Raw genomic sequence first — 27,250 nt, 5'->3', positions numbered from 1 at the left:
AGCAGTTTAAGTGAGCTAAATCTTAACATCTGTAGCAAGGAGTCAGTAAGAAAAAACAGTACTGAAGCTAGAGTAATGAAGAAACTTCAAAAAGAAAAATTAATGTACTCTAGAAGGTCGAACATTGGCAGGAAAGGTAGTATTGTTGTTTTTCCTTTTAAGTCCCTTTGTACTATCTGATTCTACAACATGGTCATATAATATGTTAATTATATATCTCACAAAGAAGATAATAAATTATTGAAACAGCCTAAGTGTTTACTGATAGATGAGTGGATAAAGATGTGATACACACACACACACACACACACACAGCCACAAAAAAGAATGAAATCTTGCTATTTCAATGACGCGGATAGAGCTAGACAGTACAATGCTAAGTGAAACAAGTCAGTCAGAAAATGACAAATACCATGTGATCTCACTTACATGTGAAGTTTAAGAAACAAAACAAATAGCTAGGCAAAACAAGGAAGGACACATCACACATTCTGTAAAGGAGCGAAACGTACATAAAGACATAGGAAAAAGAGGGCTTAATACATATCCAAGAATAGCACTATCCACTACAACTTTTACATAATGTTAGAAATATTTTTTATCTGAATTGTCCAATATAGGAGTCGAGGAACAGATCTTAAAATTTTGTTCAGTTTTAATTAATTCAAGTTTTTGGGGGGAGGGGCAGCAAGAGAGGGGAAAAGAGAATCCCAAACAGGCTCCACAGCCAGTGAGACTGGGGCTCAATCCCAAAAAGCTGAGATCATCACCTGAGCAGAAATCAAGTCAGACACTTAACTGACTCAGCCACTCCAGTGACCCTAGTTTTAATTAATTTGAATTTAAACAGCCAAATTTAGAGGCACCTGGCTGGCTCAGTCAGTAAAGCATGAAAGTCTTGGCTATGAGTTCAAGCCCCATGTTAGGCATAGAGTTTACTTAAAAATAAATAAGTAAAAAAGATAAATAAGTAAGTAAATAAAATGTGAAGATATTTAAAAATAGATAAATAAGTAAAAACAAAAAAACTATGTCAAAGAATTGAAAAGTGTGGCTAAATAAGGACTGTGATGTGAAGAAAGGACAAGATGAAAAGCTGGAGAGATGAACTCAAGGCAGATACTAAAGGGCCCGGCACATGTTGCCACATAGTTTTTATCTTGAAAGTCAGAATGAGCAATGTGAGGCCTTTAGGTAGTTAACAGATAGGATTAGCTTTACGCTGAGAAGACAGCACTCAAGCAGGAAATGGCATATAGAACTAAATGGGAAAAGAATAAAGACATGGTAGAAAACTTGCAGAAATACAGCAGAGAAAGAACAAGGATGTAAGTTTACACAGAAGCTGACCTAAGAGAATGGCTTTGAGTAATATAATACAATTAAGTGGACATAATGATTAAATGGAGACATAGCTTCAAGATTTTGAGGTGAGACTGAGAAGAATACAGGTTTCTGGCTTGAGAAAGTAAATGAATAAATATTCACTGAAGATAGGAAAATATAAAACATAAATAAGTAGTTCCGTCTCAGCTTTTATAATTTGCTTCCAGTGGGAATTGTTAAACTATTCTCCAGTCTCCTTAAAGGAGAAACCAAGCATACCAGAAAATTGAGGTCAAAGTCTTGGGAGCTTTTAGCTTAAATCATCATTGACTCCTCCCTTTCTTCAGAGTCCACATATCCCTTGGTCATTAAATCTTCTTTCATTCTACCTCCTCAAATTTTCTTCATTGTCTACCTCTAACATAACCCTAATTCATTATTTCTTCCCTGGATTACTTTAACATCTCCTTTTTCAGTATCTTAATTATTCATTTTCCCTATTCCTCAATCAGATAAGATTTATAAGAGTAGCATGAGGCAGCAAAAGGAAACCAAGGTTTTGTATCTGTTGCTTTCCATTTATTAGTATAACTTGCAAAATTACCCTCACTTTATTAGAGTCTCAGTCGCCTCAATTATTATGAGTACAATGAAGGCAGTTTTCTCACAGGCTAATGAGGCTTCCATAAATTAACTTAATACCATATGTACTCAGAAAATGTGACACAATCTAATAATACTATTATTATTAGTGGTGGTGTATTTGTTGCATCTTTTTGCATACCAAATAGGATTTCATTCATAGAAGGCTATCATTAAGTCTTCAGGAGTTCCAAGAATGAAAAAGGTGAGAACCCTCCTTTTCTCCTTGAGAACAGACTGTGCCTTATTCACAGCTATACTGCCGGAATGTAAAAGAGATCCTAACACAGCTTCAAGACGCTTATAATTTAATAGAAAACATACACACAGATAATTTCAATTGGTGGCAGAAAATGACAAGCAGTAAGAGAGGTTCAGATCAAACTCAGAGCAAGTAGTGACTACTCCCTGCTGTGGTACCAAACTGACAAAAAAGTGTGGGGGAAGAGAGAGAGAAAAAAGAAAAACCAGGGGTGCTTGGGGGGCTCAGATGGTTAAGCGTCTGCCTTTGGCTTAGGTCATGATCTCTAGGTCCTAAGGTCAAGCCCCCTGTCAGGCTCCCTCTGCTCTCTGCCTCTGACTCTCCCCCTCTTTGTACTCTCTCTTTCTCCTAAATAAATGAATATTAAAAAAAAAAAAAAAGAAAGAAAGAAAGAAAAAGAAGAAGAAGAAAGAAAAACGGAGGAGTTAGGGAGGAAGAAATAAGATGGAAGTGAGGTACTAAGGCAATGGTGAAGAGAAGGTAAGGACAAGAGAAAGAACTAAGAATAACATGCTAAGGAGCCTTAATTTTATTATGAAAGCAATGAATAGTCTTTGGAAAAATTTAAGGGGAAATGACATGCCCATATATGTGTTTTAAAAGGTAGTAATCTGCCAGAAACAGAAGAGAAGCACTAGAAGGACAAAACTACTCAGTTTTGTTTATTTAAGATGGTGTTACAAAAACAAAAGCAATAAAACATGAGAACAACTGCTATAGGGAGAGAAACAATATGATATGGAGACGTAATTCTAAAGATCAATAAGACATAACTGAAAAATCTGGGGAAGGGGGGAGTGGGGGAGGGCAAAAGAAAGTCAGCCATTAGTAATTGTTTATTGGCTTCTGCCTTGAACAACTGAATGAATGGATCACATTTATTATTATTGGATATACTAGATACACTAGAGTAAGAGTGGTTTTAGTTGTTTGTTTTTAAGTAATCTCTATACCCAACATAGGGCTCAAACTCACAATCCCAAGATCCAGAGTCACATGGGTCCACTGAGCCAGCCAGGCTTCCCCATGTGTGTTTTTGTAAAAGAATGTTGAGATTTTTGAAATGTCAAGGAGGTCATTTAAAGTTAGCTGCTGATATAAATGTTCAAAGCTTGGAAGAGAGACATGGGCTGGAATAAACAATGTATGTGTATCTATTTCTACTTGGAAGTCATCAGGACATATAGATGGTAGAAGCCATTAAATAGTTAAAATTACTTGGGGAGAAAATATCAGGGGCGGAAGTAGAGGATAAGAGAAGGGAACTAAAAAATGGACTCATGGGGAGCATAAACCTTAAGGGAAAGAAAAATGAACCCTTTAAAAAATGGCCAAAGAGGTAGGAGGAAAATCAGGATAAGTAATTAAAAGAACCAAAGATCAATCTCCAAACAATGTGAGGAACTTTCTATAGAAGAATTATTTCAGCTAGATCCATTTAATGCTATATACTCATCAAGCCTCTAAATGTTGCTCTAAGCAACTAAAATACTTGAGTATACATTTATTCTGCTAAAAAATATAATTATATTATATATAATAGTTATATATTATATAATATATATAATAATGATATTTATAAGAAGCTTATTGTTGAACATAAAGATATGAGATATGACTCTGAAAGGATTCTAAAGGGATGGGTCCACAAAGACATATAAAATTCATTCTTGTTATTTTAACAGGAACATCTTACGGTTTCCAGCCCTTAAAAAAAGTGGGAAGTGGTGGAGGTGGGGGAGGTGGCATGTTATAAATTTGAAGTGATACGGCAACTAGAAAACTTAGGACCCAAGATTTAGAACTAAAATCAGACCATAAAATAATTTTAAATTCTGTTGATTTTCAATGTTAGATATAAAAAGAGTAAACAAAAACCTCAGAATTTATGGACCACTCACTATAAATGAGTTAACATGACATGTACTGTACATTTGATTACCAATAGAAATATTTTCATTTTGGGCGCCTGCGTGGCTCAGTGGGTTAAGCCGCTGCCTTCGGCTCAGGTCATGATCTCAGGGTCCTGGGATTGAGTCCCGCATCGGGCTCTCTGTTCAGCAGGGAGCCTGCTTCCTCCTCACTCTCTCTCTGCCTGCGTCTTTGCCTACTTGTGATCGCTCTCTGTCAAATAAATAAATAAAATCTTTAAAAAAAAATATTTTCATTTTAGTGGAACGTGGGCAAACTTATTACATGTCATTATTTTAAAAAATAGTGAAATTATTTTAAAAAATAGTGCAGTGCAGGCACTGGGTGGCTCAGTGGGTTAAGCTTCTCCCTTCGGTTCAGGTCATGATCCCAGGATCCTGGGATCGAGCCCCGCATCAGACTCTCTGTTTGGCAGGGAGCCTGCTTTCCCCTCTCCCTCTCTGTTTGCCTCTGTGCCTACCTGTGATCTCTGTCTGTCAAATAAATAAATAAAGTCTTTAAAAAAAAATAGTGTACTGGGAGATTATCTAAAATTGAGCCTGGAATAATATGACTGTGCTGTATTCTTCATTTTGAAAAAAGACATGTATAAACAGGAAGTACTTTCTTCCTGTTAGGCAATCCCTAACCTTTCCGAGAGGAAGAAATAATTGTAAATGACTGGAGATTTATTACAAAAATAGGAAACAAACAAACCAAAAAATACTTGGATTTTTAACCTAAAACATTTGTCCTTATAAGCAAATCCTATAAACTCATGGGAGAGTTTTTGCTCTGTATCTAAAACCTCACATTTCAAACACAAAAAATTATGGCTCCTAGTCTGTCCCAAATTCTTCTTGCATATAATCTTTCTGGCTTTGATAAAAAAATGTTTTAACAAAGTTCAACTTGGAAACAGCACTATCAAGCAGGATCAAAACTTAGTTTGCATCATTTTTGGATACAGATTAATTGCTTTTCTGCTTCAAAGGCAGTACACTAAAGTGACCTTTTGTTATGAATACTTTCAGTTTTATAGATTCAGTATTATCCTAAGGCTCTCCAGAAGTTACCATCTATGATTAGGCAATTTAGGTGGAATAACGGGATTTAGTGCCGTTAGGTCTTCAATCTAATTTGTCAGGTCAAGGACTGTTAGGCCAGACTCTGACTTATCAATTTTTAATCAAGAGACTTTGAGTAAAATGTCTTGCTTCTAACCTTGCTCCACTTTGCCACAGGTTATGATCAGTATAGTGAGGCTTTTTCTACCTTGGCTTTGTTAAGGATTCATACCATATATGTAAAAAATTCTGATATTCTTTAAAGGAAAAGAAATCAAAATGTAATTTAAAGACTACTAACACCAAACTAACTTGGCTTGTTTTCTCCCAAAAAATGAGAAGTTTTTCAATTATGAATATTCAAGTAGAAGAGTGATGGTTTCAGAAGGTCCCTGAAACTGATCAGGTTTATCTGACTTCAATATGTGTTTCTATACTACCAAATTAAAGCAAATATCAAATTGAAATAACTGTGTCCTATGGTAACAATTAATAATTAAAGAAAAAGAAGACACAAAGAAGCAGGCATGGGGAAGTGAAGAGGAAACCGGCAGACAAATTACTCCGTAGTTTGTGTTATGGAAGAGGTAAGAGATAAGCTATATTGATGAAAGAAATTGACTCAGAACTATTATCTTTATATTATTCCCTAATGTTGCCACATTTTTGCTTTATCATTTTTTTTCCTCAAGAAAAAGGAATAAGTGATTGGTAAGTATAATATTAAGAATAACAATCTTTAAAAATCAAATCTGAAAAGCAAATGTAAAGTTTAAATTGTAATTTCTTTTTTTACTGAATTGCTTTCTCCTTCTAATGTTAAATTTACAGGCTTCTGTGAAACATTTATATGATTAACAGTAAAATCAGTTGTCTTGGCTTCTGAGGGTTGTTCTCCTACAGCAGAAAATGCTAGTTAGAAAGAACAAGTAAAAAAGCCAAACTCAGGGGTTACTGGACAAGATCAGGAACATTGACCAAGCCTCTAGACATAATCAGCTGGCATTTTTTTCATCCTCTAATCTAGTTTAAAAAGCACACTACTGGTTCCCTGAAATTTATCAATGGAAGTTACACAAGAAAAGACCCTGACATTTTGGAAATGTGCATCGATACAGTCTCCAAGAACACTGATATAAACTGCTTTTATTCATACTATTTTCTTTTTAAAAATGTGGCTGTTTCTAATCAATCTCCTAAACTACTGGGCCACTACTGTAGATAAAGAAAAAAGGGAAACCTGGATGGGTATTATTAAGATAATTTGTTAAAACTTTCTAAATTTCATGATCTGCCTAAAACTGAAAAGGGAAAGCTAAAGAGCTTCTTTGTCAATAACAAAACAGTAAGTTTTTCATTACATAATAGGACACTTTTCTATCAAATATTTCTTGCAATCAGTGGACTACTTTCAAGCCATTGATCAATCTTTTCATTAGTATGATCATGAATGCCAAAACCACAACCAATAATGATAATAATTTTCACAACAACCCAAAAAAGTAGATGTGATTATCTTCATTTTAGAGATAGGAAAGACACAGATAAGTTAAGTAACTTGTTCAAATTTACATAGCCAAACAAGTGACAGAGATTTTTGTCTCTAATTTTGACCTATGTCTTTAAACACCCATACTACCAGGAAAAATATGATTACTGGAAATGACAATTTAATGTGACAGGCCTATAAATCTAAGAATCAATGTACAGAAATACTATTAATGGAGGAATCTGTTAAATATCTTCACAGTGATACAATTAGCAAAATCTAAAATGCAGAGCTTAGTTTTTCAATAAATACACTGAAAGAGGTAGAAAAGATGGAGGGGTAACTTGAAAGAGAGTTGAGAGACCTGTAAACTAACAGCAATATGTATACTGAACTGGATGCCAAACTCCATAAGCTATAAATAATCAAAATGATAAATCATTCTGGGGTGGGGCACCTGGGTGGCTCAGTTGTTAAGCGTCTGGTTTTGGCCTTAGGTCATGATCCCAGCGTCCTGGAATCCAGCGTCCTGGAATCCAGCCTCGTATCAGGCTCCCTGTTCCGGGAGAGGCCTGCTTCTCCCTCACCTACTCCCCTTACTGTGTTTCCTCTCTCACTGTCTTTCTATGTCAAACAAATAAATAAAATCTTAAAAAAAAAAAAAAAAAAGAACCTGGGAAATATAAATATTAATTTTAATTTTGATGAGAATAATTAATATTTTTTAGTTGTGATAATGGTACTGTTGCTATGTTTTTTAAAAAGAATTCTCATTTTTTAGAAATATATACTGAAAGATTTAGGATAGTATCATATGATGTCTAAAATTTACTTCAAAATAAAAAAGAATGGCAGAAGTAAGGATATAGATAAAACTAGCCACAAGTTGCTAACTATTGCAGATGAATGAATGACAGGTAAGTACAGAGATTCACTATTCTATTTGGTCAACTTTGGAAATATGTTTAAAATTTTCCACAGTAAAAAAAAAAAAAAATAGCCCATGTCTTAAACATTGGAATCACATATATATTATTATTATTATTTGAATTATAGACTGAGTATCAGAAATTTAAAAACTATCTTATACTTTTATTTGAGTGGTTAATTTAAAAAATGTTACAGAAAACAAAAAGTTAGTTGCCAAAGCAAAGGAAGAAACATTCAACTCTTGTCTAGGAGAAGGTAACATTTCTGGGACACCTGAGTGATTCAGTTGGTTAAGCGTCTGCCTTCAGCTCAGGTCATGATCCCAGGGTCTTGGGATTGAGCCCCGAGATGGGCTCTCTGCTTGGTGGGGAGCCTGTTTCCCCCCACTCTGCCTGCTGCTCTACCTACTTATGATCTCTTTCTCTCTCTGTCAAATAAATAAGTAAAATCTTTATTAAGAACTTAAAAAAAAATTTTTTTTCAGAAATCAAATAGGAGTAGCTAGGGGTGCCCGGGTCGTGATCTCAGGGTCACAATTCAAGCTCCACATTGGGCTCCAGCTCAGCACTGTCTGCTGAAGATTTTCTCTTCCCTCTGCTCCTCCAACCTGCATGCACCAGCTCTCTCTCTCTCTCAAATAAATAATCTTTAAAAAAAGAAAAAAGAAATCATATAAGAGTACCTAATAATTCTGATGGCTAATGTAATATACAATATGTATCAGATAATTTTTTAATGGAAGGAAAAGACATATATAGAGATTTATATATATATCTTTTAAAAGATATGCACAAGATATCCTATGGAAGCTCAAAGGAAGAATCAGCTCATTAGAAATTTGAAGAGGGGGAGATCACCAAGATGACATATATATTTATCCCAACCACCTTGCAAAATATGGCCCTTGTTAATTCTCTGCAACTAATTCTCTCTCACACACAAACATACACACACGCATGTGCGCATGCAAGAGCACACACACGGACTTTGCATTCAAATCCTACTTGCAATGCTTTCTCTATTACTGGACTATCCCCAGTGACTGTGACTAAGACCTCTGACTTGCTACATCCAAAGTAAGATTACATACATTCCTCTTTGGTACCCATGAATGACATGTTACACTTCTGACAAGTATCCAGGAATGTCTACCTGTTAAGCTGGAAATGTATTCTATTAAAAAGTAAAAATCTTGGCAGGCTCCAGAGTGAAGCAATGCCTACTATCTGGGTTCCCTTCCCACTCAGGCACTGCTCAGACATATGAGTTCATTATCACCTCATCAGTATGTCTGTCAGCTCTAATGGTGAGAGAATACTAAACCACTCACTAACAACCAGACTTTCTGACTTCTCTAAAGCAAAAGCATAACAGATACTTTTTAAGTCTACAATGCCCATTTATTCATTTTAATTTATTAGATCAATTAACTCAACCAAGAAGAGGAAACAACTAACACTAGATATGTGACTAAATGGGCACCATTCAAATACTCAATTGTCAGAATTAAGAGCAGGTAAATCAAGATGTAAATTGGGGGACATAAAAGCACTAACCTACCTTTGATTTAATGCAAATACTTGGGTTCAAGTCTGGCAGATTCAGAAGGCAAAACAGCAGAAGTGAAATCCTGGTAAAAGCAATGAAGTGCCCAGGAAGTAGAAAAGCTAACAATATAAGCCTCAAGATAAGAAGTAGTTACATGCTGCACATTTAAAATGGGGAATATGTGTGGTGTTTTTGGTTTGTTTTCAAAGAACACAACAAAAGCAATCAATCCTACACAAAATATTTTCCCAGTGCCTTTCTTATTTTCGAACATGGGTTCAAGTCTTCAGTTTTTCTCTGGGTAAATTGTAGCCATAGTTAAGTCTCTACTCTAATCACTAACTAATTCGCTACATTTTCTGTCCATACTCAGAGAGAAAACTTACTTAAGATTACTGAGAACAGATTTTAGACATAAACATAAGAAACTGTATTCTAGATATGATTGTATTTTCCTTAGACAAATACAGCATTTGATTCCTGACTTACAGTTTATGGTATCCATAGAAAGGTAAGCTTTGAAGTCTTTTCCAAATGGTGTGATAATAAAAGAAACATAAACATTAAGCATTTTTATGCTGAAATATAATTTTATTTACATATACATCATTAGAATATAAAATTGCTTTCAAAAGTTACAACATGTAAATGTAAGTAGTTTTTATCTTCAAAGTTAATAGCTTACCTTGGCAGGAAGGAAAGCTAATACTCAAAGTAAAGGCAGAACACATTGTAAGTTAACTATAAATGTTGTATCTTAGGATGTAAGCTTTCATTTTTCTATTACCAGCATCATATTTTAAGTCATCAAGCGTGCTGACATTAAAATCAGAATTATTCTACCCTACATACTTATGTCCAAAATTAATTATCAAAGTTAACTACTCATATTCCTCATTAAACATATACTATATATCAACTTGGGCCCTCTTTTTTATGATACAAAATTACTTTACAGATGTAATTTTTCCTCTTGTTATGCTGAAGAAGCCTAGCAGTAAGAAGAGAGATGCAAAAAAGAGCAGGTTTCTCAATTCTTAGAGTTTTCTTTTTATCAATCTACTATTAAAGCATATTATTAATTTTTAATCAGCAAGACTAAGGAAATCTGGATGTGAAAAATTATATCAGAGATAACAGAATTGATCTAGCAAATTCAGGGATAGTTCAGCTGTTCTAAAATGGGCAAACTGGGGTGTGCCTGGATGGTTCAGTCAGTTAAGTGTCTGACTCTTAGGTTTCAGCTCAGGTCATCATGATCTCAGGGTCATGGGATCAAGCCCCACATTGGGTTCCATGCTCAGCAGGGAGTCTGCTTGAGGATTCTTTCTCTCCCCTCTCACTCTTCCCCTTACCTCTAAAATAAGTAAATAAAACTTAATAAAATAAAGTAAAATAAAATAAAATAGGTTAAATGAGTTTGGCAAACTGGAAAACTGAGTTAGAAATGAAAATTTAGAAAATGTAAACATATCCCAAATGCTATAGCAGCTTTTACTAAAAATAAAAATTCAGATATGAAAAATTTCATCACTTAAGAGACAAACTTAAAAACAACTGTTGATAATTGTGGAAGTATTAGTGAAGACGACTATATTGGAACTCAACACCCATCTTTCTGGAATGGGGTTAGTATAATGAGTGCTTAATTCTTAGCAATTTCTTTAATTACTAGATCTTATTATACCAAGGGGAAAAAAAGATAAACCAGTAGTTTTTGTTTTTTCTCACTGAAAACTGTATACTTGAGAATAAATGAATATGGATGTTGCTTGATATGGTGGAACGAATCCACGAGCAATCCAAGTTGCAGATCTAGTCCCAGTTCTATCACTAAATTGGTCTGACTGTGTACAAACTACTTAGCCATTCTGAATGCTTCTTTCTTTAAATGTAAACTAAGAGAATGGAAACGAAGAGAAGAAACCAACACGTACTAAGAGCCCACTATGTACACCATGCATTCTTAGTTATTTTCACTTAGTTGATAATAACATGTTATGCTTGTAACATCTTTGTGAATTAGTATTCTCACTTTCATAAGTGATGAAAGTCAATTCAAGGAGACTAATTTTCCCAAAGTCACACCTACAGAATAGACAACAGGACCAGAATATGTGTCTGGCGTACTGTCCTAGCTCCCTGACAGGTTCTTCCCATCCCAATCTCTATTCTCCCTCATCTACTTCTCATTTTGTGACCAGAGTGACCTGCCAAAGAGATACAAACTTATTTTTATATTCTTGCATAAGGGCTCAAAATATAGGGAAAATGCCAAAATCTTTGGAAATACATATGAATGTTTTCACAGCATTGTTTCCAACTTTTCCTCCTAACTTCATCATTCCACTCATAACAAGCTACTCGTTACTGCCCATTATCCAAAGGTTAAAAGGACTAGTAGAAGACAACAAGTACGAGAGTGAGGGATCATACAGTCAAACAGAGGAGACAGCTTTAAGGAAAAGAATGGGGTGGTGGGAATTAGTAGGGTATAGTAAATAGTATAGAACATCTACACAGAATGAGGACCAACAGTTTGTTCCTTAACTTTTGTTAAGTAAACAAATTCTGCAACTTCATATTGAAAAAGGTGCTTCTCCAGTTAGGCACTTTCACTCAAATGTAGATTATAAATTCCCATAATTCCAAACACTGCATATGACAAATTCAGTGTGGGACCTGAGTCCCCCCACTGCATCAAGTAGGTAGATATTGATTCAAGTATATAATTCTATATGAGCAATTTACTCTCTCCTGTAACAAACTTGAAAGGGGAGGACTGACTGCTTCTCAAAGCATTAAAATACAAAAACTGCTTCCATCATTGGTTCTAAAAGGATTAGTACTGCTGAACATGATATGGAAAGAAATAATCCCTTATTTGGAGGAATATGCTATTAATGTGGGAGTGATTCTTAGTCTTTTATTTTATTAGCAAAAAAGGAGAGACGTGCTTAATACATATAGTTGGAGGCAGTGAGTTCAATAAACTTATGGAATAGAAGTAGGAAATGTTAAAGGAAGATAAATATTTATTATACAAATAGCCAAGAGTTACTTATAAAAGCTTCTAAAGCAACTGCATGCTTTCCCAGTGTATTACCTAAAACCTCAGGTAAAAGATATTTGAAGTGCCCACAGAGAACACTCACGAGGAAGAGAATACACTTTAGAGGTCTCAAGTTTCTAGGAATGAAGCTGCTTCCCCTTTAAATTATACTCTGAAGTGAAACTGATAATTCAAAGCAGAAGCAGCATTTTCTATACTGAGAATTCAATGTATAACTGATTAAATAAAAACCATCATTGACAATCGGGTTCCACTGTGTTTATGTGACCAGACAGATGCTACTTTTACAACAGAAACCTGTCTCATATGAGAATATGTAGCAAAAGAAATTTAAGCTTGAGATAAAGTTACATATATTTACAGCAAAGTGAAGGTAATTGTTTCATATTAAGTGCTAGAGGAAAAAAGACTGAGAAAATAGTAATAAATTTAGCTTGGTAACAGCAGGAGTAAAAGGCAATCAAATAGAGTCAATAATTCTTATTTGTGGTAGTTAACAATGTATAAAGTAGCTACAGTAACTGAATTAGCAAATACCAAACTTCTGTTCCTAAGGACAATACCGTTGGGTAAGCCTCTGCTACAACATTTTCATCAACCAATCAATACATAACTGCATTTTATGTGTGTTCTTGTTCAATGTATCTTATTAAATATATGTTATTGATTCGTTAACACTGAACTCATCACTAACAGCCCTGTATCTCACGCCTGAATGGAGGTTCACTAACACACATATTTTCTCCATAAGGTCCATCACAGCTTTTCTGTCTTAGGAACACTAATGCAAAAATGTGAGAAGTGGCAAAAAAAAAAAAAAAGAAAGAAAAGAAAAGAAAAGGATACTGTTTGGCTTGGGAGCTAAAACAAGAAGGTAAAACATCACCTTGTTCAACCTCAGCTAGTGACGGGCATGTAGGGTGAGTCAAAAAGTTTCGCCATTCTGTCCATGTCCACAAATGACTCTGAAGGTGTCACGAGTATTGATTTTAGAGTTACAAGGGAATTTCAGAAAGTAGGTGAATTTGCAGAATCCATGAATAATGAGGGTTGATTGTACTTGTTTCTCAAATTTATTAAATGAAAACAAACCTTAATTTTCTATTCCGTTAGTCAATCCTAATTCCTCTTAGAGTGACTATTATCTGAAAGGGGCAACCATTTCACTTTTAGTGAAGTTTTCACTTTTAGTTTAGAAAATACGCAGGGTAGCTGCACATCAAGAAACTAAATGGACAGCAAAATACCTATTTATTATGCTTCAATCACATCACCGTAAATTCCTGAATAAGAATATGTAAATAAAACTATGGGTAAAATCAATGAAGACTAAGTTTATGAATGGATTTAAGATACTGGAATTTGTAATCTATCTTTACATCCTCAAATTATAATCCATGATAAGGATTCTCTCTTGCCAATTGTAAGGTAGATTCATTCCTTGTGGATTCTTGAGATGGAAAGTCTCAGAAAGGTATAGGTTTGATTCCCTCTCATCTGTATTCTTCCAGCAACTTTAACAGCTTGACTGTATATATGAACATTCTACCACTGATTTCACGTAGACAACTTTGTCTCTAAGACTCAACAAAAATTTGCTCAATAGTCAGGGAAGAAGCGGAAGAATTTACTAAGTAGAGATATGGAGAAGTGGCATCTTAATAAATTCCTAAAATTTTTAAGAGATATGAGTTTGCTTTCCTATTACAAAGGCTTATGAGTGAACATAGCTATAAAAAGGAGTCTGAGAAATAAAGGGCAAATTTTTTAAAAAAAAATACCATTCTAAGAAGGGCAATGGGTATTGTCTGTTGTGTTACAACAGCAGAGTAACTTCCTGCTCCCTCTCTCCATTCTTTCTTTATATGCCATGGAATGTGCTAGCAATGTACTAGAAATTACAAAGATAAAAACAATATATGGCCTTGATAAATTCAAGATCTATACGGAAGAGACTATAGGTAAAGAGGCAAATAAAATATGTGTTTTATCTGTAATATCTCCAAACTGCAAACAACCCAAATTTCTAATCTATGGTTCAATTGACAAATTGCTGTATAGTCATGGTCTAGAATCTACATAGCAATGAGAATAAATGAACTCAAACTACATGTAGGTGTAGCAGAAAGCAAGAAAGTGATCATGAAGATCTAAACATACCATATTAAGAAAAGTATTTTTGTGTGGGAGGAATATGAGGAGAGAGGAAACAGAGACACTGAAGAATTTTATGTCGAAGATTCACCATACCCAAACGATATGCCAAGCATTATGGCAGGCAATAGGAAGCATGTATTACAATGAGACAAGATCACTTAGGAGGTAATTAAGGAAATTCAAGCAAAAATCGTCACGAAGGTACAAATTATAGTAGTGACAGTTGTGTTTAAAAGAAGAGGACAAGAGGGGTGGCTGGGTGGCTCAGTGAGTTAAGCCTCTGCTTTTGGCTCAGGTCATGATCTCAGGGTCCTGGAATCAAGCCCTGCATTGGGCTCTCTGCTCAGCGGGAGCCTGCTTACCCCTCTCCTGCACCCCCAGCTCCTGCCTGCCTCTCTGCCTACTTGTGATAAATAAAAATCTCTTAAAAAAAAAAAAAGAGTCTGTCTTCTCTCTTTAAAAAACAAAACAACAAAACAATCTCTTTAGTGTTAGCCACACCTTTCAGCTACATAAAAAAAATTCTGAAATAGAAATTGTAAAAGTTACCCCAAAATATTTTTGAATGTTCTATAAAAGTAGATAGCTTTTCCATATCATATAAGTAGAATGGGATACAAACAGAACATTGCAGACCTATTGTATAACTGTATATGTTGTAGTCTACATGGAGATACTATGTTTATAGAAAAGGCAGCTTATGGACAGGCTGACTTTATAAGAAAAATACCTGAAAATCACTGAGGTGTTACAGTATCTTCAAAGGCTTAGAAATGCTGGTCATCAGAAGAAGAACACAGTAATATCCATCAATTTAGTGCTGCTCTATCTATAGTAAAACAAATGAAATAATATAAAATACCAGAATGTTCTTCATTTGAAAATGAAAGTATTATTAAATGAAACTGTTTTCAGTAAGACAGAATGCAATGTGTGTGTGTGGGTCTGTATATGTTACATGTTTAGATATTTCAGTAGATTTAGCAAAGGTGATCTAAAGACTTATGGGAAAAATAGGTAGCAAGTTAACTCTAGAGTATGTTACAGTGCTTGAGTATGCTTGACTATGAATTCTTGTAACATTTCAAAGTCTAGAGAATAATTAGATTAATATCCTACCGAGTCAATTTAAATCACCTAAAATCATGTTCTATTCTCTTAAGCAGTAGATATAAAAAGAGGGACTTTCATTGCTACACATTTAGTAGTGTTAGTAAGTAATTTATCTTTTATAATTGCTGGCCATCCAAAGTGGCAGAGAGGGGGCTGGGTAATCTGAAGCACTGCAAAGCAAACTGATACAGAGGAAATAGATAAAAATTAGTGTACAGGATACAAAATTTTAGGAAGAGAGAGAGAAAAAAAAAAAAAGAATTGCATTTAAGACCTCTTCAATTCTTTGGAGTTAAAAGACCTTTGCCCAAGGTGTACAAACCTCTAGGGATAAACTTGTCAGCAGTCTTCTCTAATTTGACATCATTTTTTTAAAAGATTTTATTTGTCGGGGCGCCTGGGTGGCTCAGTGGATTAAGCCGCTGCCTTCGGCTCAGGTCATGATCTCAGTGTCCTGGGATCGAGCCCCGTATCGGGCTCTTTGCTCAGCGGGAGCCTGCTTCCTCCTCTCTCTCTGCCTGACTCTCCGCCTACTTGTGATCTTTCTCTCTGTCAAATAAATTAATAAAATCTTAAAAAAAAAAAAAAGATTTTATTTGTCAGAGAGAAAGAGACAGAGAGAGCACAGCAGGGGTAATGGCAGGCAGAGGGAGAAGCAGGCTCCCTGCTGAGCAAGGAGCCTAATGCAGCACTTGATCTCAGGACCCTGGGATTATAACCTGAGCCAAAGGCAGAAACTTAATTGACTGAACCACCCAGGCACCCCTGTAACTTGACATCTTTGATAAGAAAAAAGTTTTATGAAGTCTTTGAGGTACAGATGATTTAGAAGTAAAACGTAGTGTAGTGAATTTGGAAGAAACATGAGACACTTAAATATACTGTAGTAATATACTTGTTATTTTATTTATTTTCTAATATTTTTATTTTTTTAAGTGATCTCTACACCAAACGTTAGCCTTTAACTCACAACCCTGAGATCAAGAGTCACATGCTCTACAAAAAGCTGATATTCTTTAGTGTACATACACATTACTAATTTAAAATTTCTTCACAGAATTTCCAAGAAGCTATCACTAGCTAAATTTTAGTGGCTTTTAAATACATCCCATTTACACACACACACACACACACACACACACACACCAATGCAAGACTGCAACATATACACCTGATAACATATGAACCTGGCTTAAGGACCACTTGTATCAGTCATAGCTTCTGAGTAAATGTTTTACTCAGTGAAGCTCTGTAACAGCTCTTCTATGTGTGCATGTATGTGTGTATACTGATAAGTATTAGTTTCGAACTCATGATCATTTTCTCACTGTCTGGTAACATAAGAGAAGTCACTGTCACAAAAATCAGGCCAGGATAAAGGACTCCTTCCTGATAAACCAAATGGTTCACCTCTGCCTCTATAGTCACATGTACATAAAATGGAACAGGTAACAGACATTCTTGTGATTGTTTCATCCCTTTAAAACATTACCTCTCAGGATTTCATTTTACAGGAACAACTCTGGCAGAATGAATGAAAAAAATCTAAAAGAACTTACTATTTACTTACATGTGTCAAACACTGGCCACTATGTATATGCTTTCCCATACAATTTCTTATTTCAGTCTTCTAACTCTACATGATAGCATTTATCAGTTTCATACACATACATGAAGAAACTGAGATCCAGAGTGAAATAAATCCTGAAGGTCATGCAGTGCATGTTAAATTTAGTTTTAACTTGAAAGCTCAGGATTTTATCACAACATTAAGGAAACACTTAAAATATCATATAGGTAATATGTTCTGTTAAAATTTTAAAAAATTATTTAAAATTATGTGTATGTACACAGAGTGAAAAATATCCCTCTAACTCTTGTCCATCCTTTTGTCCTCCACTGATCCAAAAAATTATAGTGTGTGTGTGTGTGTGTGTAAGAGAGAGAGAGAGAGAGAACATATGTACATTCCTCTACCTCCCTCTTTTCAACCATTGGCAGCATATTATGCACACTGTTTTCCATTTTCCTTTTTTCATTTAATAATAACTAGAATTTCAGTTGCATATTGCCATCTAACCCTACAACTCCACTTCTGGGGCTTTATCCTACAGATATACCTGCATACATGCAAAATACCTTTGTACAGGGTTATTTATATCTTTATACAAATTCTGTATTATTATAACCCAATTACTATTTTGTAGCATTGTATATAAAATAGCTAAGTATTAGAAGTGACTTCAATTCCCAAAAATGGAGAACTGAATATAGTGCCATGGAATACCATCCTACTGGAGGAGAAAGACTAATGATATGGAAAGATATTCCAAATATAAAAACAGGTCAGCAAAAATTTAAAAGATAATGTAGAGTACGCCCAACAGTGTGAGGAAATACACACTCTCGTACACAGCTGATGAAAGCATATGTGGGAGAGCCTTTTTTGTTGAGAACAATTTAACAACAGGTACCAAAATAAAATATGCATTATGGTTTGACTCAACAATTCCATTAAAAAAATCTACTCTACAGAGAGACGCTTACATGTGAAAAGATGCATAACATTCTCTGCACTTTGGGTACAATACTGAAAAACTGGAAATAATCCAAATGGCCTTCAGCAGAGAAAAAATTTTAGAAAATAGTATAACATGCATGTAATGGGACACCAGCCAGTTGTTAAACAGAAGAGAGCAGATCTTTACTCTGACATTAGAAAATAACCGTCTACGGCCATACCACCCTGAACGCGCCTGATCTCGTCTGATCTCGGAAGCTAAGCAGGGTCGGGCCTGGTTAGTACTTGGATGGGAGAAAATTACCATGACATATTGTTCAGTTAAAATACATTTTAAAATACACTGCAGAACAATGTAACTAACATTTCATTTATGTACATAAAATCAGAAAAACAAATGTAAAATAAAATGAAACAAGAACTGTACCCCCACCACAAACACATAAACAGACACACAAGTATCCTATATGTTTTCCCTTTTCTACTGAACAAAGATTTGCTATTTTGAAAATGAAAACTTATTGTAGTTAAGTAAAGACACGCAGAATTTAAACACACCAAGAACATGTTTGTAGTGGCCAAAAGTTTAAATGCAAGAATCAAATTATTAAAATTTCAAGCCCTTTATTTTCCAATGATAAAGCTCAATTTGTGGGACACCTGGGTGGCTCAGTTGGTTAAGCAGCTGCCTTCAGTTCAGGTCATGATCCCAACGTCCTGGGATCGAGTCCCACGTCAGGCTCCTTGCTCAGCGGGGAGCCTGTTTCTCCTTCTGCCTCTGCCTGCCATTCTGTCTGCCTGTGCTCGCTCGCTCTCCCTCTGATAAATAAATAAAATCTTTAAAAAAAAAAAAAAAGCTCAATTTGTGATGTTTCAGTGGTGATATGAAAATGTCATAAATGAAGACAAAACCTGAAATAATACCTCGTTATAATAATGCTTAGGATAAAATCCAAGTGATACTTTTAGTAACGTAAGTTTATGGGACTAACTCGCTGTAAGTATGCATGGATGCTAGTTGGTAAATTACTTGAGAGGAGAGAACAGGTATAGCATACAGCATCTAAGACTGTCCTGCACACACAAAGGGCTTAGAACATAAATGGACAAAAAAAAAAAAAGTTAAGAAATAGAAATTCTGTAATACAAAACCCCAGTCTGAGTCATGTAATAACAGGCAATCAATCATCTGTTTTGGGGCTTTTGAACCAGTAACCAGGTAAGAGATGGAATAAATGATTTAATTTTTTCTTTTCCGGATGTGAAGCAAAGCAGGGAGCTAACCAATAAAGACTCAATGCTATCCTTAAAGCACACATGCCGAACTATCCCCATATATAATATAAACGATATGGAATAAATTAACATCAAAATTGTTTCTTAAGTTATAATCTTAGTATAACTGGCTAATATCACTGTTGACTTTCTAAAATAGGCAAAACAGACATTGACTTGATACTAAGGGATGAAAAATAAAGAAAATAATCACTGTGGAATAGAAAATAGCAGAAACAGTAAGACAGCAATCATAAAGCAAGCATCAGTAAGTTCAAAATTCAGAAACAGAAGAAATGTGGGCTTAAACTTCTCTTCTTTGGGAATTTTCATCCTTTTGGATGGGAAGGACATATTCTGACACTTAATTACTCTCACAGAGGAAATACTTTTCTATAAGTTCTTTTTTAAAATTACAAAGAGCTGAGAATTACACAGTAAATTTTTGGCAGTTAACCTTGGAGAGACTGTTGCTTAGAGCTGTTACACCCAAACACTAAGCTTCTCAGCAAACAGGGCCTGCCGCGGCCCATAAACTGATCTCTGTGGAGGGCCCCACTGAGAGACCCACATGTTCTACGGCTAGTGCCAACACCCTTTTCAATACTCCGAAGGTTCACTGGCAACTCTGCATAAATTGCCAGTTTCTCTTGGCTCCAGAGACAGCTTCACCTGCAGGGTTTCATTTTTCTGTTTGACACCTTAATGTTGATTTTCCTAGATACTACAAAAGAGCCCTCTCCAGTGCTTCTCACACAATTACACAATCACTCCATTGTAACTCGGGAGAGGATTAATGATTGGGTTGTATTTGATTGTAGTTTTGATTAATCCCAACTTTGTTTAATTTGTGACCTTTGCTGGAATCCCAAGGGCTGGGAATTAGAAAATGCACACTGTACCACTGTACTCTGAGTAGCCTGAGCTTGCCAATTTATTTCATGCCTCATTAGCCACAAAAGCTATGAAATTTTAGTCCAAAACAGCTTCACATTTTTTCAGGGTAGGGTACAAAATTCTGTAAGCTTTTCATTCTGATTTAAATAGAGTAAGCCAATAATTAAGTCTATCCTGATTATACCCATAGGGTCTCAATTCCAACTGGCAAGTATCTCAGTAAAACATCAAACCTAGGCAAGTCATATCATGATGTAGCTGTCTTGACTTCCCAAGGATTGGAATTAGTTTTTGTGAGGTTTGAAAAAAATTAATTTTTAGCATATAAAAAATTAAAATATCTGTTGATCAAGTTGTCCTCAAAATTCAAAACAAATCTATATGAAAAAATTTAACCCAATTTGTATTAAATCTTGACGATATTACATCATAGAAAAGATGCTGTAGGTTTTCCTTATTTATCACTAGAGAATCCGGTATTTATAACATTTTAATAAATAATTTATACTACACAGCACTCTATATAAAAACTTTCTCTTTTGAGGTTCACAGAAACAACATTATTTGTAAGAAATTATAGAAGATGTCCTTTTTATGATACTCAATTCTGCTAGATTAACTTTAAAAAAGCTGACTATAGCATGGAAAAATTGCACATATAAATGTATACCGTGTTACCAATTCTTGTTCCAGGTGAGGTCCAAAGCTCACCATATGACCCACTGACTTCAACTGTGCATTGTCTTTCTTGTACCCTGTCTAGGTCGCTTTCTTAAAGTAGGACTAGAATTTAGAGATTTTTGAAAGCAATTTCAGCCTAAAACTTCAGATTTAAAAAATTCCTCCAGGGCGCCTGGGTGGCTAAGTGGGTTAAGCCACTGCCTTCCGCTCAAGTCATGATCTCAGGGTCCTGGGATCGAGTCCCACATCGGGCTCTCTGCTCAGCGGGGAGCCTGCTTCCTCCTCTCTCTCTCTGCCTGCCTCTCTGCCTACTTGTGATTTCTCTCTGTCAAATAAATAAATAAAAATCTTAAAAAAAAAAAAGTCCTTTCTTTTATAAATAAATAAATAAATAAATAAAATAAAAAATTCCTCCAATATTAAGGGGCACCCGGGTGGCTCAGTTTTTTAAGGTCATGATCCTGGAGTTTAGGATTGAGTCCTGCGACGGGCTCCCTGTTCAGCAAGGAGTCTGCTTCTCCCTCTGACCCTCCTCCCTTTCATACTCTCTCTCTCTCAAGTAAATAAAATTTTTTTTAAATTCCCCCAATATTTAATAACTATCTTTTCACCTCATTCAACAATGATTTTTAAATGACTTCCTTGTATCCTCTTCTCATAACATCAACTTTCAGCTTCAGTTTCATAAAAATATTTGGTCTTACAAATGTCATTAGTTTCATCAATCATAAAAATACTTATTTTACTTATTCTTGATATTATAATTAACAATATAATTATATTTTTGATATATATATTGAAAACAAACATAACTTATAGCAATCATACAACTCAAAAGGTTAACTGAAATGGGCAGGGTATATTTGAGAGTGGTATACTAGATGTTCAAGCATTCTTTTTTATTGCTTTTAAAGATTTTATTAATTTATTTGACAGAGATCACAAGTAGCAGAGAGGCAGGCAGAGAGAGAGGGAGAAGCAGGCTCCCCACTGAGCAGAGAGCCCAGTGCGGGGCTCGATCCCAGGATCCTGGGATCACAATCTGACCAAAGGCAGAGGCTTTCACCTACTGAGCCGCCCTGGTGCCCCTAGATGTTCTAGCATTTATTAGGATCTTTAACACAGTAAAAATAAAGCCTCAATTAATCTAACAAGTATGTTAAGGGTTAAGGAGAAACTGATCAGAAGGGCTTCTTATAGAGCCTCAAAGTGCCCATCAAAATAAAAAAGATGTTTACCATTTAAACTGTGTATCTGCCGATTTGGATGCCTTTAATTTCCTTTTGTTGTCTGATTGCTGAGGCTAGGACCTCTAGTACTATGTTGAATAGCAGTGGTGATAATGGACATCCCTGCCGTGTTCCTGACCTTAGCGGAAAAGCTTTCAGTTTTTCTCCATTGAGAATGATATTTACGGTGGGTTTTTCACAGATGGTTTTGATGATATTGAGGTAGGTACCCTCTACCCCTACACTGTGAAGAGTTTTGATCAGGAAGGGATGCTGTACTTTGTCAAATGCTTCTTCAGCATCTATTGAGAGTATCACATGGTTCTTGTTCTTTCTTTTATTGATGTGTTGTATCGTATTGACTGATTTGCGGATGTTGAACCAACCTTGCAGCCCTGGAATAAATCCCACTTGGTTGTGATGAATAATCTTTTTAATGTACTGTTGAATCCTATTGGCTAGTATTTTGTTGAGTATTTTCGCATCTGTGTTCATCAAGGATATTGGTCTATAGCTCTCTTTTTTGGTGGGATCCTTGTCTGGTTTTGGGATCAAGGTGATGCTGGCCTCATAAAATGAGTTTGGAAGTTTTCCTTCCATTTCTATTTTTTGGAACAGTATCAGGAGAATAGGAATTAGTTCTTCTTTAAATGTTTGGTAGAATTCCCCTGGGAAGCCGTCTGGCCCTGGGCTTTTGTTTGTTTGGAGATTTTTAATGACTGTTTCAATCTCCTTACTGGTTATGGGTCTGTTCAGGCTTTCTATTTCTTCCTGGTTCAGTTGTGGTAGTTTATATGTTTCTAGGAATACATCCATTTCTTCCAGATTGTCAAATTTATTGGCGTAGAGTTGCTCATAGTATGTTCTTATAATAGTTTGTATTTCTTTGGTGTTAGTTGTGATCTCTCCTTCATTCATTTACAATTGCACCCAAAACCATAAGATACCTAGGAATAAACCTAACCAAAGAGACACAGAATCTATACTCAGAAAACTATAAAGTACTCATGAAAGAAATTGAGGAAGACACAAAGAAATGGAAAAATGTTCCATGCTCCTAGATTGGAAGAATAAATATTGTGAAAATGTCTATGCTACCAAAAGCAATCTACACATTTAATGCAATTCCGATCAAAGTACCATCCATCTTTTTCAAAGAAATGGAACAAAAAATTCTAAAATTTATGGAACCAGAAAAGGCCTCGAATAGCCAAAGGGATATTGAAAAAGAAAGCCAATGTTGGTGGCATCACAATTCCAGACTTCAAGCTCTATTACAAAGCTGTCATCATCAAGACAGCATGGTACTGGCACAAAAACAGACACATAGATCAATGGAACAGAATAGAGAGCCCAGAAATACACCCTCAACTCTACGGTCAACTAATCTTCGACAAAGCAGGAAAGAATGTCCAATGGAAAAAAGACAGCCTCTTCAATAAATGGTGCTGGGAAAACTGGACAGCCACATGCAGAAAAATGAAATTGGACCATTTCCTTACACCACACACAAAAATAGACTCAAAATGGATCAAGGACCTCAATGTGCGAAAGGAATCCATCAAAATCCTTGAGGAGAACACAGGCAGCAACCTCTTCGACCTCAGCCGCAGCAACATCTTCCTAGGAACAACGCCAAAGGCAAGGGAAGCAAGGGCAAAAATGAACTATTGGGATTTCATCAAGATCAAAAGCTTTTGCACAGCAAAGGAAACAGTTAACAAAATCAAAAGACAACTGACAGAATGGGAGAAGATATTTGCAAACGACATATCAGATAAAGGACTGGTGTCCAGAATCTATAAAGAACTTAGCAAACTCAACACCCAAAGAACAAATAATCCAATCAAGAAATGGGCAGAGGACATGAACAGACATTTCTGCAAAGAAGACATCCAGATGGCCAACAGACACATGAAAAAGTGCTCCATATCACTCGGCATCAGGGAAATACAAATCAAAACCACAATGAGATATCCCCTCACACCAGTCAGAATGGCTAAAATAAACAAGTCAGGAAATGACAGATGCTGGCGAGGATGCGGAGAAAGGGGAACCCTCCTCCACTGTTGGTGGGAATGCAAGCTGGTGCAGCCACTCTGGAAAACAGCATGGAGGTTCCTCAAAATGTTGAAAATAGAACTGCCCTATGACCCAGCAATTGCACTATTGGGTATTTACCCTAAAGATACAAACGTAGTGATCCAAAGGGCCACGTGCACCCGAATGTTTATAGCAGCAATGTCCACAATAGCCAAACTATGGAAAGAACCTAGATGTCCATCCACAGATGAATGGATCAAGAAGATGTGGTATATATACACAATGGAATACTATGCAGCCATCAAAAGAAATGAAATCTTGCCATTTGCGACAACATGGATGGAACTAGAGCGTATAATGCTTAGTGAAATAAGTCAAGCAGAGAAAGACAACTATCATATGATCTCCCTGATATGAGGAAGTGGTGATGCAACTTGGGGGCTTAAGTGGGTAGGAGAAGAATCAATGAAACAAGATGGGATTGGGGGGGAGACAAACCATAAGTGACTCTTAATCTCACAAAACAAACTGAGGGTTGCTGGGGGGAGGGGGTTAGGGAAAAGGGGGTGGGATTTTGGACATTGGGGAGGGTATGTGCTTTGGTGAGTGCTGTGAAGTGTGTAAACCTGGTGATTCACAGACGTGTACCCCTGGGGATAAAAATATATGTTTATAAAAAAATTAAAAATTAAAAATCTGAAAAGAAAAAAAAATAAACTGTGTATCTGTGCTTCTAGAGATAATATAATTATTATCAATTTTATCAAGTGATGAGAGGTAGGAGCCATGACTCACTTGCCTTTCTGTAAATTCCATTACACCATCTGTCTCTTATCTTTGCCTGTCTCTCAATGTACCAAATCTAGAATGTAAATGTATAGAATATTGTGAAGGTAGAACAACACTAGAAAAGGAAAAATCTTAACTTATTATATATATATATATATATATATATATATATATATTCTTATTGTAATGGGGTATTATCTCTGCTACATGTTTGAGAAAGGCATCTCTTAAATTAGATATTCTTTTTTCATAAGTGAGGCTTAATATTTTTTTTACTAGTTCTTCTGGACAAATGCATTTCCATTTTTGTGAGCTGATTATTTTTATCTTTAGCCTCCTTTTCTATTAGGACCAATGTTGCCATCTCATAGATGAAGAAAACAGAGGCCCTGACAGGTTAACCTCCTTAAGGCTCTATAGCGAATTAATAATATCCCTAAAGTTAAAATCTGGGTGTCTTTCTAACATTATAGGTGTATGTATAGGAAGTACTGCGGAAATTCTGATCAGCAGTAAGCGTAGTGTGTAGGCTCAGGACATGCTCTAGCCCACGACCACCACCACAAACAAGGGAACAAAAAATGTTTTTAAAATCACATTTGTTAGTTTTGGAAAAAAAAAAAAAAAACAAACCCTGAAACAGTAATGGATACATCAGAACATTTTTGGTCCTCTTTACACATATCTTGTTCAAGTGATAATAAAGTTTGAATTACATATAGAAGGCAAATAGTTTTTTGTTTTGTTTTGTTTTGTTTTTTGTTTTTCTCGCTGAGTAGCTTAGAGCCTCCAAATGCCTGACTCTGGTTGGTCTCTGGAGTTATTTTTCCGAACAAGAGACTTTGGCAGACACTATTAGTTACCTATTCAATACCTATTCCATTACCTTTGTTTTCTTTTACTTTTTCTATTTTAAAAAAGATTTTATGTATTTGAGAGATAGAAGGAGAGAGCGAGCAGGGAGGGACAGGTGGGAAGGAATAAAGAACCTGAAGCAGACTCCACACCAAGTGGTGAGCCTGGTGTGGGGCTTGACCCCCCAACCTAGACATCATGACCTGAGCCCAAACCGAGAGTCAGACACTTAACCAACAGTCACCCAGGTGCCCCTCCATTTTCCTTGTTTTCTAATGGAATCTAGGCTTTGAATCACAGTGTCCCTCACCAACTAAAACAAGCTCCTTTGTCAGTAAGAAATAAAAGGAAATCTAGTGGGTCAGGATTTAATGAAAGAGTTAGACTATTTGGGCAAACACCTTTTGCCCCTTGTATGTGTCTTTGTCTGTAATACTCATGCAAATCTGTAGTACCCAGCCATTTTGCAGGCATAAGGAGAAAAGCCATGTACTAAAGAATAGTGAAAAACAAAAAACAAAAAACAATGAGCCCAGACCCTCTGGTATCATAGAACCAAGCAAGTTGTACTAGACTGCCTTCCTCTGTATTTCTTGTTAGGTGAGAAAAATAAAACCCTATCCTATTAATATTTTCTTACACTTTTTTTTTTTGAATAGGGGCATCATTTGGATTTTAATTAAAAACAAAAACAATACTAAATTATATGAGAGTATCCTGTCAAAGTTGACTACTGAGAAAAGTCATTCTAGCATTTACATGTCAGATAAATTTACATGTCAGTTTAAAGTTAAGAAAAGAGTTAGGAAGACAGGTTGCAGTTATTCAGGGATAACACACTAAATGCTAAAATTCAAGTGGCTGCAGAAACAGAAAAGGTATGAAATCTAAGAGACTTTGCAAGAAAATATCTCAAAACAAATCCAACTCATGTGAAAAAAATGGAACGATTCACAAATACGGTAGATGATTCAAGCCTAAAAATAAATGTAATTTAAGAAAGAGAATTATTTTAGGAGTGAGGAAAGAATCAATCAAAGTCAATATATAAATGTTTGTGGGTTACAAGCAAACATCCTCCCCCCACCCCCAACTGTTTTTTTCACTATAACCTTTCATGTTTAAGGCCAGGGTTCAAGTTCAAGGTACTGAAAGTATATTCAGCAGTATACTAAAATTTTACTAAAAGCTCTATATGGGGTGTGTCGTTATACTCCTGATTACAAATAAAGAGCCCCACTCATTCCTGTTATTGATTAAATAATACAAACTGTAGCCACGGACAGGAGAAAATACACTGCTAAGAGAAGAAAATATGCTATCCAACTCCTGAACTGAGATGCAAAAAACAAAATTAAGTTCTTGGGGAAAAAAAGGTACATAGTTTTCAAACAATGCAATTATATATTTTGGGAAGCATAAATAATACTTGGCTTAGTTTT

The 27,250-nt window shown here is 35.6% G+C and overlaps 1 protein-coding gene across 21 annotated transcripts in view; it reads right to left on the bottom strand.

Moving 5' to 3' along the window:
* Positions 1–27,250, bottom strand: part of ERC1 (ELKS/RAB6-interacting/CAST family member 1) — a 550,222-nt gene that overhangs the window by 200,332 nt on the left and 322,640 nt on the right. For 4 of the 21 annotated variants that reach the window (XR_014313631.1, XR_014313632.1, XR_014313633.1 and 1 more), the window contains one exon: positions 15,136–15,234. The exons of the other annotated variants lie outside the window; for them this stretch is intronic. The gene's annotated coding sequence lies outside the window, so the exon portion shown is untranslated. The remainder of the gene's footprint in view (positions 1–15,135; positions 15,235–27,250) is intronic. 21 annotated transcript variants of the gene reach the window in all.

The sequence above is a fragment of the Mustela nivalis genome, assembly GCF_964662115.1.
Source record: "Mustela nivalis genome assembly, chromosome: 7".
Classification (NCBI taxonomy): Eukaryota; Metazoa; Chordata; class Mammalia; order Carnivora; family Mustelidae; genus Mustela; species Mustela nivalis.
The sequence above is the reverse complement of the archived record's forward strand: the minus strand, read 5'-3'. Positions and strand labels throughout refer to the sequence as shown.